The sequence below is a fragment of the Rhipicephalus sanguineus genome, chromosome 4 (genome assembly GCF_013339695.2).
Source record: "Rhipicephalus sanguineus isolate Rsan-2018 chromosome 4, BIME_Rsan_1.4, whole genome shotgun sequence".
Classification (NCBI taxonomy): Eukaryota; Metazoa; Arthropoda; class Arachnida; order Ixodida; family Ixodidae; genus Rhipicephalus; species Rhipicephalus sanguineus.
In genome coordinates this window covers 128,721,899-128,740,306 of record NC_051179.1, presented here as the reverse complement: position 1 = coordinate 128,740,306, position 18,408 = coordinate 128,721,899, and the positions used below count along the sequence as shown (strand labels likewise).

Genomic DNA, 18,408 nt, shown 5'->3' with positions numbered 1-18,408 from the left:
CAAGCCTCTTATCGAAGTGAATTCTGTCTCTTTGGAAACCGCCCCACCTGTGCACCTCCCTGTTTATATCCACTACCTCGAAGCTCTTCTCTCGACTAATTCGCCATATCTCTTTGTTTGCGTCGACAACCGCTCTCTGCAAGTTGATATTCCTCACTGGTACTTCCGGTATTGTGCAAACCACTATCTGCACCTGAGGGGAAATGGCGCGCATGTCATCGACCCCTTTCGCCAATGTGGTCGCTAGTTCGGCTGATTCTTCATTCAAGACGTCGTTTAGACCTCCCGCGATTATCACGAGGTTACGTCCATTAGCCTTAGTTGCGAGTTTTGCGCTAGCTTGTCTCATCACTGATTCCAGTCTATGCCGGGAACTTCCCTATTAAAACTCGTTTGTCGCCTCTCACCCTTTCCTTGAGTGCTTCTTCGCATCTAACTAAATTCGAGTCCCCGGCGATTATCACGTGCTCCGACTCTTCTGCTGTACCGTCCCGCACCTGGCCACTGCCTCCCCAGGTGAAAATTTGCAACTGGGAATGCAACTGGTCCCAGTTCAAATGGTTTATGGAACAATTCCCAGCGGGGACCAGTTGGGTCCCCACTGCAACTGGTCCCAGCTGATCCCAGTTGGGTCCCCACTGCAACTGGTCCCAGTTGCTTCCCCACTGCAGCTGGTCCCAGTTGTTTCCCCACTGCAGCTGGTCCCAGTTGTTTCCCCACTGCAGCTGGTCCCAGCTTGTCATTGTTTTTTGCCCGCTTGTCCTATTGTCCTTTTTTGCCCTATTAGAATTAGCCTTGAGAAAGTGTTTCATGGGTGTCCCGTCGTCATGCAGAAGGCCTGCAATATAGCAGCGCCCATGCAATGATAATCACAGAGGATGAATGAGGCATACGTTCAAATATATTTTCATAATCAAAACTACAAATGCTTATGCTGGCCCTTCATGATGTCGGCGACCATTTTGCCAAGGCAACTATGTCTTGTGTCACTTTCTTCTGGGCAGCTGCAGCGGCACTCGAGGAAATGCCTCCAAAATTCTGAAAATAAACAGAGCCATGAAATCAGAAAAACTGTAACACTTCTGTATTGAACTTTAACTTTGATAGCAATGTGTACAAAGTTGGGGGTACAGTGAAAAATTATCTAGACCTGTGATTCACCGCACATGTTCACAACGTTGCGAAAGGCTGAGTGAAATATTACACACCCAACTATGGCTTATTGCGTAAAAGAACACAGCATATCTGCAAAATTTTGCGGCAATCGAGGAAGGAAATTAGAAGAGAGGGCAAAAGAAAAAAAATGAGTGGTGCCTTATCCTGTCTACATGCTTGCGTCCTGTGTTCTTTGAGATTCACCCAAGCATGAACTGCAAACTCGCCCAAGCTTATACATTGTGTGGTTAACACTGAATTACTGCAAACTATTTCAATAATCACTTACAATCTGTATGGTTATCTTTTTCGGGATGGTGGTGACTATTATGCATAGAGCATGCCACTAAATGTCAACTTAAAGATGGCATGAAGTAATTAAATTAAGCTATGGTAGATTCACGATGAGGCAGTCAGAAAGATATAACAGACTGTAGTCAAGGCAGCCTAGTTTCCATATCGTTGCAAGCCCAACACAGCAGTCAGGCTGCAATGAGTTGGCTAAAACACGTGCTGCACGTTACATGCTTATGCAATTAAGCCAACAGCATTAATAAACCGCACCAATGAACATATGTTACGCACATTTTGTAACGAATTATATCGTTCTTATGATGTTATGTTGAACAAGTTTGATAAGCCGATTGGTGCGCACGCCAACGCACACACCGCATCGACTTTAAGAGGCGATAAACGCGTTTTTGGCTCAACACACACGCTGAGCATAAAGTACGCAAAGGGTTTGCGAGACTTCAACTACACTCACGAGCAGGGCACCGGTCCTTCAGCCCTGATCTACGCTTATGTTTCTTTGTGCATAGAGTCAAACACAACAACAAACTGCAACAATATATGTGTGCAATAATTCAACCTCCATTAAAGCGTCTGAACTGAAGCGTCGCTGGTCTCGCTGTCATCAGATACCAGAGACGGAGGACGAGGGACTTGTTCTCCCGATCTTTCTGCTTCGTCCCGCGTTTTTAATACACAAAATAAGGGCAATATCAAACAAAGACTAAATAAGAGTAAATACCATGCACTCAACTCACCGAACAATCGGAGCGCATGGGCCTTGACGTAAGCTTGTTGCTCGTCTTGCCATTATTCTTGGTGCCACTTTGTAGAGTCATAATCCAAGACATTTGTGGCTGAGTTCTTATGGTGCACGTTGAACATAGCCTTCACGTTCTCGTCGCGGATATACACTAAACCAAACACCGTGTAAGCAGGCTTACGTGTCGAGATTACACAAAGCGTGCGCCGAGTTAACTATTTGGCTTAGCTTGGCTGGCTTGGCCGCAAGCTCGGCTTGTCTTCGTATCGGGCGAGCGCGGATGGCGCGCCGGGCGCACGACGTTTGCACCTGGTTTGCACCACATTATTTTCGCCTGTATTTTTATAGCGCTACTTGTCTTGCTTAGCATAAATTGCTGTAAAATTTAAATATTATTCAAAGCTTCTTTTTAAGGTTAGGACATTCTGTAGAAGCAAGGAACGTGAACAAAAAAGTTCATAACAATTACCACGCAGCATCTCTGGCGCCACGTAGCGCACCGGTTCACTTTTTTGGTCAATCGGCTGTTTCTATGCCGGTTGCGGTCTCATGGCAGTTTCTATGTTATTATTCTCTGGTGTTTAACAACACCTTCGCTATTTAGGCGCTGCTGTGTTGTCGATTCATTCGCAAGCATCGTGCGTTTGCACATTTTTCTTTAGCGTGCTTTACCAGTGCCTGTTTACCGCAGGGCAGGTACGGAGACACTGTACTGTCGTGGTCGAGACACGCAGTTTTTCTATAACATTATAGCCGCGCGAGTTGCTGACAGCGTACGTTAACGTGATTAGATTATCAAAGTGGCATGATTAGAAAAGCTACGTGCCAACCACGACGGTAAGTATTTCCGAACGGTAAAGCGGCGCTGAAAAACCCTTTCGTTGCGCCACGTGTGTCTCGTCACCCTCGCTCGATCATGATCTTCGTTTCAACATGAGAAGCCGATCGAGTGCTCTGCTCAACCGCGGTTAATGAAGCGGAATCACTGTTTATTTGGAGCCTGGATATCAGGCCCGTAGCCAGGAATCTTTTTTTTTTGGGGGGGGGGGCACTTGGTGAAGGCCTGACTATTCGAGAAAAACACCTATTTTCATTATTTTCGGTAAAACACCCCCTTAGGCAGCGCACAATTGGGACCACTTGCTTCCAGTATAACTGGTTAGGGTTTCCAACTGGGACCAGCTGCTTCCAGTTCAACTGGTAATGGTTCCCATTGGTGGCCAGTTGAGTTGTAACTGGGACAGCTGCTAACTGGAACCAGTTGCAACTGGAATCAACTGGGACCAGTTGAGTTGTAACTGGGACAGCTGCTAACTGGAACCAGTTGCAACTGGAATCAACTGGAAGCAGTTGAGTTGTAACTGGGACCAGCTGCTAACTGGAACCAGTTGCAACTGGAATCAACTGGGACCCATTGGTTTCCAACTGGGGCCAGTTGGACTGCAACTGGGACCATATGTATAGTTGAAACCAGATGTATAGTTGAAATCTGTAATTGTTTAGAGTAGTCTGTACTGTTCTTTCTTTTATTTTTTATTTTTTTTTGCTTATTATTATTTGTTCTGTGGTCTAATGTGAAGAAGTCAATCTGTATCATTTTTCCCACTCCTGTAAGAGCCTGTTAAGGCTTACAGTATCAATAAAATAAATAAATAAATAAATTTGATCCCAGTTAATACCAGTTGAAACCAGTTGGATTCCCAGTTGCACATTTTCACCTGGGTCGGTTATTAGCGCGTGCCACTGCTGCTTTGTCCCCTCCCCTTCCCACAACTACTTCGCGGAAGCTGGGTCCTGTGACCCTTGCACCTGTCTTTTCCAAACCTGTTTCCCCCTTCGCGTCTACCACTGTTGGGGTCGATGCTCCGCTGTTCCCGCTGTCGCTTGCTTCCTGGTTCACCTTGACTACCTTTGCTAACCCCTCCTCGGCTGACTTAAACCTTCCCCCCATAGCCATCGTTTTTTTCCCGCTCTGTCGCCAACGCAATCTCCAGCTCGGCGATTCTTACCATGAGCTCATTCTGGGCAGCCATCATTATTTCCATTTTCGCCTCTAACTCGCATTGCTTACACTTGGCGTCAGCTCCCTCTGTCTTCTCATCCGTACAAACCATTAGCGCACCCAGGATTTCTCTCAGGGGGGGGTTGAAATTCTGAGAAGACTACAGGAATGTAACGACAAATGAAATATGTGATACCAAATAATAATAATAATAATAATAATAATAATAATAATAATAATAATAATAATAATAATAATAATAACATCAAATGTGATGATGATGATGATGATGATGATCTTTCAGCGTTTTGCAGCAAGATATTGAAAATACTTGAGAGGGCCGAGAAACCACTCAGTGAAGCAGCGCACGTAGAAAATAAACGGCAAATTGAATAAACCAACGCGTAATATAGTTCCTACAAATGTGTCTGGCAAATACTTGTTTTTGTAGATTTTTCAGCTCCATGTAGTGATAAGGGCGCTGACGCGCGGGCCGGCTGGCGATCGCACAAACTGTTATAAAACAAATTATTACTATGGTAGCGCAAACAAATCGGACGCAAGAAAGACACACGAGGACACCCGGCGCCGTGTGCCTTTCTTGTGTTCCATTTATTGTGTCTTGTGTCCGATAGCCACAGTAATCAGGAAATGTCATACAAACAAGCCCCATTGGCAACTTTAGCAGTTGAAAAATTCTGCAACTGAGAATTCTGTGCATAATGCGAGCAGAACATCCTATATTATACTTCCTTCGAGCCTCGCAAAACTACAAATCTGAAAGTGTATCGTAAATATTGATTGTAAACTTTCTGGCATTGATTATAAACAGTATGCACAGGTCAGTGCAGCACACGTACAATACAATTCTCAGCTCACGGATAAACTGTTGTAGTCACGCTTACCGATTTGCCATGTCATTCGGGTGCACAGGTTCGGCGACTGAAGTACCCTCTGATAAGTGACTGATCTATTGACGCATCCGAAGGCGCTATGTGCCGAGTCATCGGTTCCTTCTTGGCCGTAATCGGGCATTCCGGTGTTGTTGCTGCTTCTCTTGAATTGGAACACGGAATCTTTGTCGGGAAGTAGGTGAGGATCGTGTTCGACTGGCACGTCAGCGAGATGTCTGGTGTGGTAGGTCACTGTCGACGCAGACTCGACTCGCGCAGCAGACACAGAAGCAAGTTCTAGCAAAGCGAACTTTTCCATCCGATGTACAACATACAAAAAAGAAGTGGTAAAAAGAGAGAGAGCGAGAGTTGCCTACTGAAAAAAAAAGAAAGAAAACGTGGCACCCCAATATACCTTTCGCATTTTCCAAAGCCCCTTTTCTTGTCCCACGGCCTTCAAAACATTTACTCATTCTGCCACGTCGTCTTACTCCTCCCGTCTTCGCAACGTATGGATTTCGCATAGTATTCGTGCTTGCTTGGGTCCCTGCGTGTGTGCAGTACTGCGGCGTGGCTGGCGACGCACACACTGTTGCTCCAAGGCTTGCTCAGAAATGCAGGAACGAATATCGTCATGTGCTCGAGCTGTACGCTGTACGGCCTCTGGGGATTGCGGTCGCTTTGACGAATGAGCCGCGTACTACGAGGTCGCCTTTCTTCTCGCCGCTCCAATGCACCTCGTCCGTCCGCTGTCAACAAAGTTAAGAAAAAAATGCACGACCACCCCGCTGGCGACAACATTTGCCTGCACAAAACGCAAGCCCCGAAGAAAACAGAAAACACTTGTTTCGAAGCGCTGCCGACGGCCTCTTAGCTTTGGAACTTTGAGTGAGCAGTGTCCCTACCTTTCGGAATCCATACGGTTCGTTCTTGAGAGTTCGAGGGAGCGAGACAAACGACGAAGGCTTCTTTTCTTGTTCGGCGGGTACGAAAGGGTGAGTCAGGCGGCGGCGGTGCTCGTCAGCAAAAGTACAGAGGAGTGCTAAGGCTTGACCGGTGGGAATGATTTGAAGAGTAAAAGGGGGTGGGGAGTTCCTTTCGCGTGTGGATGTGTCGAGGTGAACTGTTAGATGAGAGACAGGGAAAGGGGGATACTTGGAGTGCCGGACTGTGTGAGGCTGTACGCAGACATCTTTTTCTTTTTTCTTGCGCTCTGCACAGGGAAAAGCGAAGATGCTACGTGTAGGTTGCCTTCAACGTGGTTCACGAGGGGGGTCGCTTGGATCTGCCAGCATTCATTTCCGGTAATTGGTTTCAGCTGCGAGGACTACAGTTTCAAGAAAATTGATTCGGCGGTCGGCGTCTTTGCAAAATTGTGCACGTCTTTCCCGTCCTTCTTACAGGTTCTCAGTTCCGCTGATGCAGCGGGCGTCGCAGCCAGTACAAGCAGTTTTGTTGAGGATGCCTCGGGTTCGCTCTTCCGGTGGCCAGTCTTTTAAAGAAGGCAGAGAACGTGCTATTGTGCTTGTAATGCTGAAAACATTTTCACGAACCGCCCGTCCCCATCGTCGGCTGCGGGCCACGCGCTCGGAGGGGGGGGGGGGATATCAGCAAGACCGTTTCTTTTTCCTTCTTTTTTCGGCACCCTATTACGCCGACGGCTTTTCGAACATGTGGTTTCGCTTAGAAGTCGCGCACGCGGCGCCGTTTGCGGTTTCGAACTGGCTTCGGCCCGGGCTTTATCCCTCCCGTTTCGGACTGCACGTGTGTATGGCGCAAATTACAGTTACAGTGCTACAGTGTACTAGCGCAAACGGACGGGCCATTCACCAAAGCGAGAGCCGTAGAAGGCTCGACAAAGAAAAGAGCGGAGTATGGAAGCGGCTTGGAAAGGGCTGCAGATGGGCGGCGCGTCTAGCACTCACAAAGGGCTGCAGAAGATGGTGGGGCAAGCGGGCGGTGTACTTTTGAAGCCCACACGTGCTTAATGGGTGAAGTCATTGGCGGACATACACATCAAGTGTGATCGATGGCCTCAAAAGTTGGGCGGCAGTCCAGTAAGAAGGAGGAGGGGAAAAAGAAGAAAAAAAAAGGCAGGGGGGAACAGTCGGAATAAGGCGCGGAGAACTTGAAATATTTTTAAAAAAGAACATTGTTAGTGTATGATGGAGGCTAGTAGGGATTTCAGGTTGCGAATAGAATATTTGTCCAGGTTATTTCAAGGCTGAGCGTACTTTATGTCTCTTAATATTATAGAAATCATGCTATGGCTTTTAGTGATTCCAAATTACCACGAGCTAGATTTATTCCTGATGGGTGTAGGGATTGAAATTTGTGTATCAAATAGTATCAAATACGATTCCATGTATTTCCTCTCCCGTGGTGACCGTAAATTTGTAGAATGTAAAGTTTGGCTTGATCGAAATTGTGGTCTTGTTGGTTGAAGTGGCTATCCCACCTCATTTTCATTTTATGTTTGTAGAACCCATCTAGATGAAAAAAGAATGTTTGTCGGCAGGAGAGCGTACATTATTGAGTATTTAAAGGAAAGAAAGGTGCTCCGTGACGGACACAATTCGTGTTCACTATAATATCAAGGATTTAAGAAAACGTAATGAGAATGCCATCGGCATCGTAACAGGAATGTTCATCACGCTTAAGCGAGTTTCGATTCCATAGCGAGTAAGGCATTGAATGTGCATGAAAACGCTTGTTATTTCTATAAAATGAGTTTTGTGACGTAGAATTTGAAAAGTTGCACATTCGAGGCAAAACCAACATATACTTGTTGCGCAACTTTGTCGTCGCTCCATTAGTGCCATTAAACCAAGCCATGTGACACCGACAATTTAATGTTTTTGAAGCACTTGATATTCTAATCTGTAATTGCATTAGAAGCGTCCCAGTAACCAAATATAATTTGCGTGTGTGCAGGTGTGAAGCTGTGTGAACCGGATAATAGTGTTATAAACGGTAAACAACACTGCGAACTCCTGTTCTGGACATACATGTATGTAGCACTGCGTACACAGCTGGATTAGCTGCTATACGTAATACTTTTTGATGTCACAAGCACTGTGCAACGACGTCTGTGGCTAAGTCACGCGCCGCATTATCATTGTACACCGTCCCGTTTTAGACTTCCCCCGAGAATAAGAACAATAGCTTGTTTCGAAGATTCCGAACTATCTCCTTGCTCTATTGCAGTAATCAGAGGGTGCAGGAAAAGAAGAGGGGTCAAACCGACGACCCGTGAAAGCATCTCTCTTTCGTCCAAAACTGCTTCACTGGAAGTGAACACAGGGTCACAGAACTTGCGGTTTTCGCTCTTTCTGTTTAGGAGTAGATGACTGAATATAACACATTAAATGAAGGAAATTCGACCTGAAACCACCTCTTGAATTGAAATGTTAACGTTAACAAGGCCACCTGAACGTGTACGTTGGATTCTCGGTGACAATGACCGTGAAGCAGTTACGGGGGGGGGGGTCAGGTCGGCCTCAGGGGGGGGGGGTTACAACCCCCAAACCCCCCCCCCCCCCGTCGGTGCGCCACTGGTACAAACCTCTATTTTCCATCCCATTCCGCACCCTGTACACTTTACGGTCTTTTTGACCATGGCTAGATCGTTCACACGGCGGATTAGATACACTTAAAGTCAAATGGTATCACAAATCTCCGCAAGTATGCTATACTTCAAAGCACATGTGTGCCTTTCAGCCACGTGGTGAACGAACAAAAAAAAAGAAAGACCCAGGCGACTGTCACACAGGAAACAGTACAAAATTGTAAGCCCTATTAAGCTTCAATCTAGTGGCTTATGTACTCATATAACTAAAAGAACAAGCTCGAATCATGCAAAAAAAAAAAACTTATCTGACGCTGTCATTCCGGAGCCCACGAGAAACACGTCCGTCCTCTCACGCTCGCTCGCACGCTCCAGTTTGCGCAGCGCCGTCCACCACCCCAGCGGAGAGAGAGGAAACCTCCGGTAGCTCGGACGGGTCGCTCTTGCTTGGTTTTCCCACTGCGCGCGCGTAGAACGTCCTCCCCGGGGCTTTTATCTCGCATTTTTCACGCTATGGGGGCCGTTCCTTCGTTGTACTCGAAAGCAGGCATGCAGTCCTGCTCCATTGTGAACTGTCACAAAAGTTTAAAAATGTCGAAGAGCCGAAAACTTCCTGTCATGTTCTACCGTTTCCAATGCAAGCAGTGCGAGGAGCAGAGGCGTCAAGAGTGGATTATGGCATGCGATGCTTTCGCGGTCTTGTTACCTTGGAGTAATTTTTGTCGTACACGTATTACGAACTATTAACGCGGAGAAACGCGATGATCGTGCTCATTTGAAAGGGAAGTGCATTTGTGAACCGAAGCTACAACAAATAGACAGCCGCTGTACGTTTCGAGATTGCGCACTGGCTTTCCGAGTCAACCATTTGTAATGTGACAGCAGCGGAGCATGTGGGCTTATTACGTACACCACAGTTTAAATAACGTGCCGTGAGTACTAAGGGTTTAATTCAGCTGATTGCGGTACATTTCTCGTCGCGGCTCCCTGTAAACAGAATTAAGCTGCATGTTTGCACTGAGCGTTTATATTGGCCTTGTCTGCGACACGCCGTGATTGCTTAGCAGGCTGAAGTGTTGCGCTGCTAAGATCGTGGTCATGGGTTCGATTCACGCATACGGCAGCTGCATTTCGATGGGAGCGAAATGCAGTAACACCGGCGTACTTAGACTTACGTACACGTTAAAGAACCCCAGGTGGCCGAAATTAATCCGAAGTCCCCACCAGGCGTGCCTCGTGATAATGTGATGCGTTCGGCGCGTATATATAGCCTTGCGTGCGCGTGAGCCGCGGGCGATATACAGCTGCCGCTTTGGAAACGAGCTGAAAAAAGAACCAAGGCGGCAAAAAGAACCAAGGCGGAACCAAGGCAGCATGGCTTCGCGAATTCAGATGCGCTTATTATCGGGCACAAATCTCGGCATAATGATAAACATGAGCGTAGCCAGAAATTTTTCGGGGGGGGGGGGGGGTTCTACCATACTTTATGTATGTTCGTGCATGCGTTTGCATGTGTGCGTGTACATATACGCAAGCAAAATTGAAAATTTCGGGGAAGGTTTAAATCCCCCAACCTCCCCCCCCCCCCCCCGCTTTTGGCTACGCCCCTGCATAGTATGATGCTGACCAAGCGAACTGTCGAAACAACCAAAGCGACATTCGAATAAGCGAACACGGTGCGTGATCAGGCGTCGATATTATTCGAAATGAAACACGCCTCTGCAAGAAACATGCATGGTCGAAGTGGGCATTAATTTTTTTTATTTTTTTGCGCGTTTCATTATGCTGTCAAAGGGAGCTCTAAAAAAATCTGAGGTGACATTATACTTGCGATACGACGTTGTTATCATTCGATGCAAACCTCGGCAAAAGTGGAAACCTCCCACGAAACTGAACACTGCGCATTGCGATGCAGCCAGTGACTCAACAGGGGAGATGTAAATTTACACTATTCACACTGAGCTCATAATAAATTTAAAGCCGCGCGACAAACTTGGCATCCAAGCAATCGAAAGTTATCAGTAGAAACGCACGCGAAAGCGTGGTGGATGTTTGCTGACAGCTCCGAGTAGACACGACTGCCGCAACGAAAGTGCGTTTTACCGGTAACATAATCCGAGAACTCGCGTAGAAAGAAATGTGCCCGCTCAGCATCGGCACGCGCGTAGCGTTCGCACCAAACGCATCGGTCCTTGACGACCTGCTCGGTCCCGAAAAGGTGGTCGATCAACCGTCCTCCTCTGGCGAGATTCCCACCGTGAAACGTTTCTTCCATCGCTGGATCTTTCTAACCTTCAGAGCAAGCGGTACGTGAAGTTGCACGTGCACGGCGAGCAGAAAACAGCGCGTGCAGGGTTGTGAACGTGCTGAGACAGCGCAGTCACAAGGCAGGTGCGGGGAGAGAAGCGACGGTTTTTGCAAGAAAGGCGGCGAATGGATGGATGGATGCTATGAGCGCCCCCTTGTAACGGGGCGGTGACATGTCTGCCACCAGGCTCGAAAAAAAAAAAAAAAAAGCTTCCTTGTTTCATGTTGGCCTAATACCTTATCTACATTGATTAAATCTATGTTATTATACCAAAAAATACAAATTCACGGTCTATCTCTCTGCCTCTTAAGGCAGAATGACCTTATTATTCCCCCATTATTTATTTTTGTTCTTTATCTCTACTTTTCTGCCACCAATACTCTAACCGTCTCTTACTTATTTCTATCGCGGACATGTTCAGCTTTCCATTGTTGTCCCTAAAACCCAAGGCTTCATGTAGACTCGTGCCCACACGTATACCTGGGTGAATATCGCCACATTCAATCAGTACATGTTCCATCGTTTCCTTAGTTCCCCCGCAGCATGTACATTGTTCTTCTTCGTTACTGAATCTCGCTTTATAACTACGCGTTCTAAGGCAGCCCGACCTTGCTTCAAACAGTAAAGCGCTTCCCTTGAATTATCATAAAACCTTTCCCTCCTTATTTCCTTTTTTCCCTTTCGGTAGTTACTCAGAGCCGGCTTCTTTTCCATCGCTGCCATCCAATAAGTCCTCTCCGCCTCTCTGACCTTCCGCTTAATGCTCCTTGTTGCCATATCGCCCGCACTGCTAGCCGTATATTTACTGGTGAGCCTCCTAGTTCTTTTTCTCCACTGCGTGTCAACGCTTTTTCTATACAAATACCTGAAAACCTTCTCTGCCCATCTACTCTTCTTCATTTTCCTCAGCCTCTCTTCGAATCTCATTTTGCTCTGCGCTTCCCTCACTTCAAAGCCTGTCCATCCCATATCACCCTTTACCGCCTCATTTGTCGTCTTCCCGTGAGCGCCCAACGCGAGGCGGCCCACCGTCCTTTGATTTACATCCATTCCTGATTGCACCTCTGACTTCATGCACACCACTGAGTTCCCAAATGTAAGCCCCGGAACCATCACACCCTTCCACAGCCCTCGAAGCACCTCGTACCTATTGTATCCCCATAAAGCTCTGTGCTTCATAATTGCAGCATTCCTCTTTCCCTTTGCTACCGATGCTTTCTCTTGTACCTCCATATATCTATCCCCTCATTTACCCATACTCCGAGGTACTTGTACTCGCTTACCCTCGGTATTTTTGGCCCTGTATAAGACCGCTATGGTCTTCGTGATCATTGAATACCATCAATCCACATTTTGTTGCACTAAATCCTAGTCCTAGAGCCTCACATTCCTTCCGCATATATCTGCCAGTCGCTGTATATCATCTTGACTGTCCGCAAATAAGACAATATCATCAGCATAAAATAGACCTGGAAGCTTCTGCTCAACCATCGTGCCGACCTGTTTGTGTGACAAATTAAATCCAATGTTGCTACCTTCTAGCGCTTTTTCCATCCTCACCATGTACAGCATGAATAACAGCGGGGACAAAGGACATCCCTGTCTCAGCCCCTTGCTAATTTCAACGCTGTCCTTGCTACTTGTTCCTTCCCATTCTATACAAACTGTATTTTCTCGGTATATTTCCCTCAAAAGCTGTATACAGTCGTCACCTATGCCCACTTCTTCCAGTATATCCCACAAAATTTCCTGATTAACGTTGTCATACGCCCCGGTAATATCTAGATAAGCTATGTATAAGGGCCTGTTTTCTATTTTCGATATTTCTATACACTGAGTAAGAACAAACAGATTATCGTCTAACCGCCTGTCGATTCGAAATCCATTCTGAAGTTCTCCCAAAATATCATTTGTTCCACCCACGCTTCTATTTTTAATTTTACTGCCTGCATCGCCAACCTGTATAGCACCGATGTAATGGTTAGCGGTCTATACGATCGAATGTTATCCTTTTCTCCCCTGCCTTTATATATTAAGTTCATTCTACTTTTTCGCCAACTGTCTGGTATTTCCCTCTCCTGTAAGCACTTTTCTACGGCTTTCAGCAGTGCTTCTTTAGTGTTATGTCCGAGTTCGTTAATGAGGCTGACGGGAACCCCATCTAAGCCCGGTGTAGTGCGCTTAGGAATTTTTCCTTCGGCTTTCTTCCAATTGAAATTCTCTAGTACTACATCTTCGTCGGTTGCACTCCTTTGCGTACTTTTACTCACTGGGGGAATCCCCTGGGCGACCTTTTTAACGAATCGGCTGTTATCTTTCGGATGTAACCTAGCGCTTCATACCCTTCCAATTGATTTCCTCCTTCATCTACCATATGTTGTTGCATTGTGACAGACTTCCTACCCAGCGCTCTTAGGTGGCTCCAGAATATCCTAGGCGCGGCCTTCTTTTCGCGAATCTCTGTCATCCAGCGTTCACTTTCACCTTTAATTTTTGCCTCGACTAATTTCTGCACAATGGATTTTTGCTCTAGATATATTTCCCATATTGGTTGACTTCGTCCTGTGGCCGCTCTCCTTTTTTGCTTGTCTGTGCTCCCGTGATGCCTCACGTCGCTTCTCGATCGCCTCCCCGGATTTCTTTGTTCCACCAACTTTTGGCTTTCTCTTTCCTTTCCAACAAATCGTTTTCTTCTCTTTTTCCATTTCTTTGTGATTATATGTAGCAGCTCACTATACTTCCAGTCTTTACCTGGTAGTTCGTCTTTTTCCTCGACTCTTGCGGCTATATTTGTTATTTGTTTGTCATTTAGGTACAAGCTGCCAAACTTTGATTCTATGTTCTTATTATCAGTTTATATCCCATTTGTAATATTATGCGTTTATGATCACTACCCAAGCTGTTAATGCCTTCCTCGTCTATTCTCATCTCTCTAAGTTTGTCATATGTTCCTTCTGTCATGAGACAATAATCAATGCTCGATTGCCGGTTTCCGACTTCCCATGTGATCTGCCCCTCACACTTAGGCCCCACGTTAACTATCTCAAGACTATGTTGCTCGCAGAGATCTAGCAATAACTTGCCATTGGTGTCTGAATATCCGTCAAGGTCATGAATGTGAGCGTTCATGTCCCCTAGAAGGATTATCTCGCATCATGACCAAATTCTTAATATCTTTGCTTATGCATTTCACTATCTCCAGATTCTTTTCTCTGCAGTTATTCCCCGTCCACAAGTAAGCTACACCTAGCCACGTTTTCTTTCCACCTACTGTGCCCGAAACCCACATGTGCTCTGAACACGTTTGTTTCACTCTATCCAATTTTGTTCTGCTATGGATTAGCATTCCAACACCCCCACCTCTCCTTTCTGATGTGATCCTGTTACATCCTTCCCAAATATAATTGTCAATATGTGGTGGCTCTTCCAAGTCTCTAAGGTGTGTTTCTGTAACCGCATAAACGCCTATCTGTTCCTTACTTAACTGCTCCTCAATCTCTAACCATTTTGCCTTTTTTCTGCCACCCTGCATGTTTATGTAACTAATTGCAACACGCGCCTTCTCCCTTCTTTTACCTTTTCTCTGGTTTTTCGCTATACTGCCTGTCAAAGAGTCCCCCTGGTTGTTTTCCTCATTACAAAACTACCCTGGGCTCCGAAGGGCCCGCGTGCCCCCCAGAAAGCTACTGTGCGTCCTGCCAGTCGCCAACCCACCTCATGACCAAGCCTCTTATCGAAGTGAATTCTGTCTCTTTGGAAACCGCCCCACCTGTGCACCTCCCTGTTTATATCCACTACCTCGAAGCTCTTCTCTCGACTAATTCGCCATATCTCTTTGTTTGCGTCGACAACCGCTCTCTGCAAGTTGATATTCCTCACTGGTACTTCCGGTATTGTGCAAACCACTATCTGCACTGAGGGGAAATGGCGCGCATGTCATCGACCCCTTTCGCCAATGTGGTCGCTAGTTCGGCTGATTCTTCATTCAAGACGTCGTTTAGACCTCCCGCGATTATCACGAGGTTACGTCCATTAGCCTTAGTTGCGAGTTTTGCGCTAGCTTGTCTCATCACTGATTCCAGTCTATGCCGGGAACTTCCCTATTAAAACTCGTTTGTCGCCTCTCACCCTTTCCTTGAGTGCTTCTTCGCATCTAACTAAATTCGAGTCCCCGGCGATTATCACGTGCTCCGACTCTTCTGCTGTACCGTCCCGCACCTGGCCACTGCCTCCCCAGGTGAAAATTTGCAACTGGGAATGCAACTGGTCCCAGTTCAAATGGTTTATGGAACCAATTCCCAGCGGGGACCAGTTGGGTCCCCACTGCAACTGGTCCCAGCTGATCCCAGTTGGGTACCCCACTGCAACTGGTCCCAGTTGCTTCCCCACTGCAGCTGTCCCAGTTGTTTCCCCCCTGCAGCTGGTCCAGTTGTTTCCCCCCTGCAGCTGGTCCAGCTTGTCATTGTTTTTTGCCCGCTTGTCCTATTGTCCTTTTTTTGCCCTATTAGAATTAGCCTTGAGAAAGTGTTTCATGGGTGTCCCGTCGTCCTGCAGAAGGCCTGCAATATAGCAGCGCCCATGCAATGATAATCACAGAGGATGAATGAGGCATACGTTCAAATATATTTTCATAATCAAAACTACAAATGCTTATGCTGGCCCTTCATGATGTCGGCGACCATTTTGCCAAGGCAACTATGTCTTGTGTCACTTTCTTCTGGGCAGCTGCAGCGGCACTCGAGGAATGCCTCCAAAATTCTGAAAATAAACAGAGCACTGAAATCAGAAAAACTGTAACACTTCTGTATTGAACTTAACTTTGATAGCAATGTGTACCAAGTTGGGGGTACAGTGAAAAATTATCTAGACCTGTGATTCACCGCACATGTTCACAACGTGCGAAAGGCTGAGTGAAATATTACACACCCAACTATGGCTTATTGCGTAAAAGAACACAGCATATCTGCAAAATTTTGCGGCAATCGAGGAAGGAAATTAGAAGAGAGGGCAAAAGAAAAAAAATGAGTGGTGCCTTATCCTGTCTACATGCTTGCGTCCTGTGTTCTTTGAGATTCACCCAAGCATGAACTGCAAACTCGCCCAAGCTTATACATTGTGTGGTTAACACTGAATTACTGCAAACTATTTCACTAATCACTACAATCTGTATGGTTATCTTTTTCGGGATTGGTGGTGACTATTATGCATAGAGCATGCCACTAAATGTCAACTTAAAGATGGCATGAAGTAATTAAATTAAGCTATGGTAGATTCACGATGAGGCAAGTCAGAAAGATATAACAGACTGTAGTCAAGGCAGCCTAGTTTCCATATCGTTGCAAGCCCAACACAGCAGTCAGGCTGCAATGAGTGGCTAAAACACGTGCTGCCACGTTACATGCTTATGCAATTAAGCCAACAGCATTAATAAACCGCACCAATGAACCTATGTTACGCACATTTTGTAACGAATTATATCGTTCTTATGATGTTATGTTGAACAAGTTTGATAAGCCGATTGGTGCGCACGCCAACGCACACACCGCATCGACTTTAAGAGGCGATAAACGCGTTTTTGGCTCAACACACACGCTGAGCATAAAGTACGCAAAGGGTTTGCGAGACTTCAACTACACTCACGAGCAGGGCACCGGTCCTTCAGCCCTGATCTACGCTTATGTTCTTTGTGCATAGAGTCAAACACAACAACAAACTGCAACAATATATGTGTGCAATAATTCAACCTCCATTAAAGCGTCTGAACTGAAGCGTCGCTGGTCTCGCTGTCATCAGATACCAGAGACGGAGGACGAGGGACTTGTTCTCCCGATCTTTCTGCTTCGTCCCGCGTTTTTAATACACAAAATAAGGGCAATATCAAACAAAGACTAAATAAGAGTAAATACCATGCACTCAACTCACCGAACAATCGGAGCGCATGGGCCTTGACGTAAGCTTGTTGCTCGTCTTGCCATTATTCTTGGTGCCACTTTGTAGAGTCATAATCCAAGACATTTGTGGCTGAGTTCTTATGGTGCACGTTGAACATAGCCTTCACGTTCTCGTCGCGGATATACACTAAACCAAACACCGTGTAAGCAGGCTTACGTGTCGAGATTACACAAGCGTGCGCCGAGTTAACTATTTGGCTTAGCTTGGCTGGCTTGGCCGCAAGCTCGGCTTGTCTTCGTATCGGGCGAGCGCGGATGGCGCGCCGGGCGCACGACGTTTGCACCTGGTTTGCACCACATTATTTTCGCCTGTATTTTTATAGCGCTACTTGTCTTGCTTAGCATAAATTGCTGTAAAATTTAAATATTATTCAAAGCTTCTTTTTAGGTTAGGACATTCTGTAGAAGCAAGGAACGTGAACAAAAAAGTTCATAACAATTACCACGCAGCATCTCTGGCGCCACGTAGCGCACCGGTTCACTTTTTGGTCAATCGGCTGTTTCTATGCCGGTTGCGGTCTCATGGCAGTTTCTATGTTATTATTCTCTGGTGTTTAACAACACCTTCGCTATTTAGGCGCTGCTGTGTTGTCGATTCATTCGCAAGCATCGTGCGTTTGCACATTTTTCTTTAGCGTGCTTTACCAGTGCCTGTTACCGCAGGGCAGGTACGGAGACACTGTACTGTCGTGGTCGAGACACGCAGTTTTCTATAACATTATAGCCGCGCGAGTTGCTGACAGCGTACGTTAACGTGATTAGATTATCAAAGTGGCATGATTAGAAAGCTACGTGCCAACCACGACGGTAAGTATTTCCGAACGGTAAAGCGGCGCTGAAAAACCCTTTCGTTGCGCCACGTGTGTCTCGTCACCCTCGCTCGATCATGATCTTCGTTTCAACATGAGAAGCCGATCGAGTGCTCTGCTCAACCGCGGTTAATGAAGCGGAATCACTGTTTATTTGGAGCCTGGATATCAGGCCCGTAGCCAGGAATCTTTTTTTTTGGGGGGGGGGGCACTTGGTGAAGGCCTGACTATTCGAGAAAACACCTATTTCATTATTTCGGTAAAACACCCCCTTAGGCAGCGCACAATTGGGACCACTTGCTTCCAGTATAACTGGTTAGGGTTTCCAACTGGGACCAGCTGCTTCCAGTTCAACTGGTAATGGTTCCCATTGGTGGCCAGTTGAGTTTGTAACTGGGACAGCTGCTAACTGGAACCAGTTGCAACTGGAATCAACTGGGACCAGTTGAGTTGTAACTGGGACAGCTGCTAACTGGAACCAGTTGCAACTGGAATCAACTGGAAGCAGTTGAGTTGTAACTGGGACCAGCTGCTAACTGGAACCAGTTGCAACTGGAATCAACTGGGACCCATTGGTTTCCAACTGGGGCCAGTTGGACTGCAACTGGGACCATATGTATAGTTGAAACCAGATGTATAGTTGAAATCTGTAATTGTTTAGAGTAGTC

The 18,408-nt window shown here is 46.4% G+C and overlaps 1 protein-coding gene and 1 long non-coding RNA gene across 9 annotated transcripts in view; both read right to left on the bottom strand.

The window, feature by feature from the left end:
• LOC119390677 (gastrula zinc finger protein XlCGF57.1) overlaps positions 1-18,408 on the bottom strand; it is a 963,551-nt gene that overhangs the window by 196,500 nt on the left and 748,643 nt on the right. The window lies entirely within an intron of this gene.
• Positions 884-16,916, bottom strand: LOC125758207 (uncharacterized). Of its 2 annotated transcripts, none has more exons than XR_007415973.1 (2): positions 16,903-16,916; positions 884-1,038 (listed from the first exon to the last, which is right to left on the bottom strand). It is a non-coding gene; the product is annotated as an uncharacterized LOC125758207 (long non-coding RNA). The 2 variants fall into 2 exon arrangements; XR_007415972.1 differs by lacking the exon at positions 16,903-16,916 and adding an exon at positions 2,205-2,218.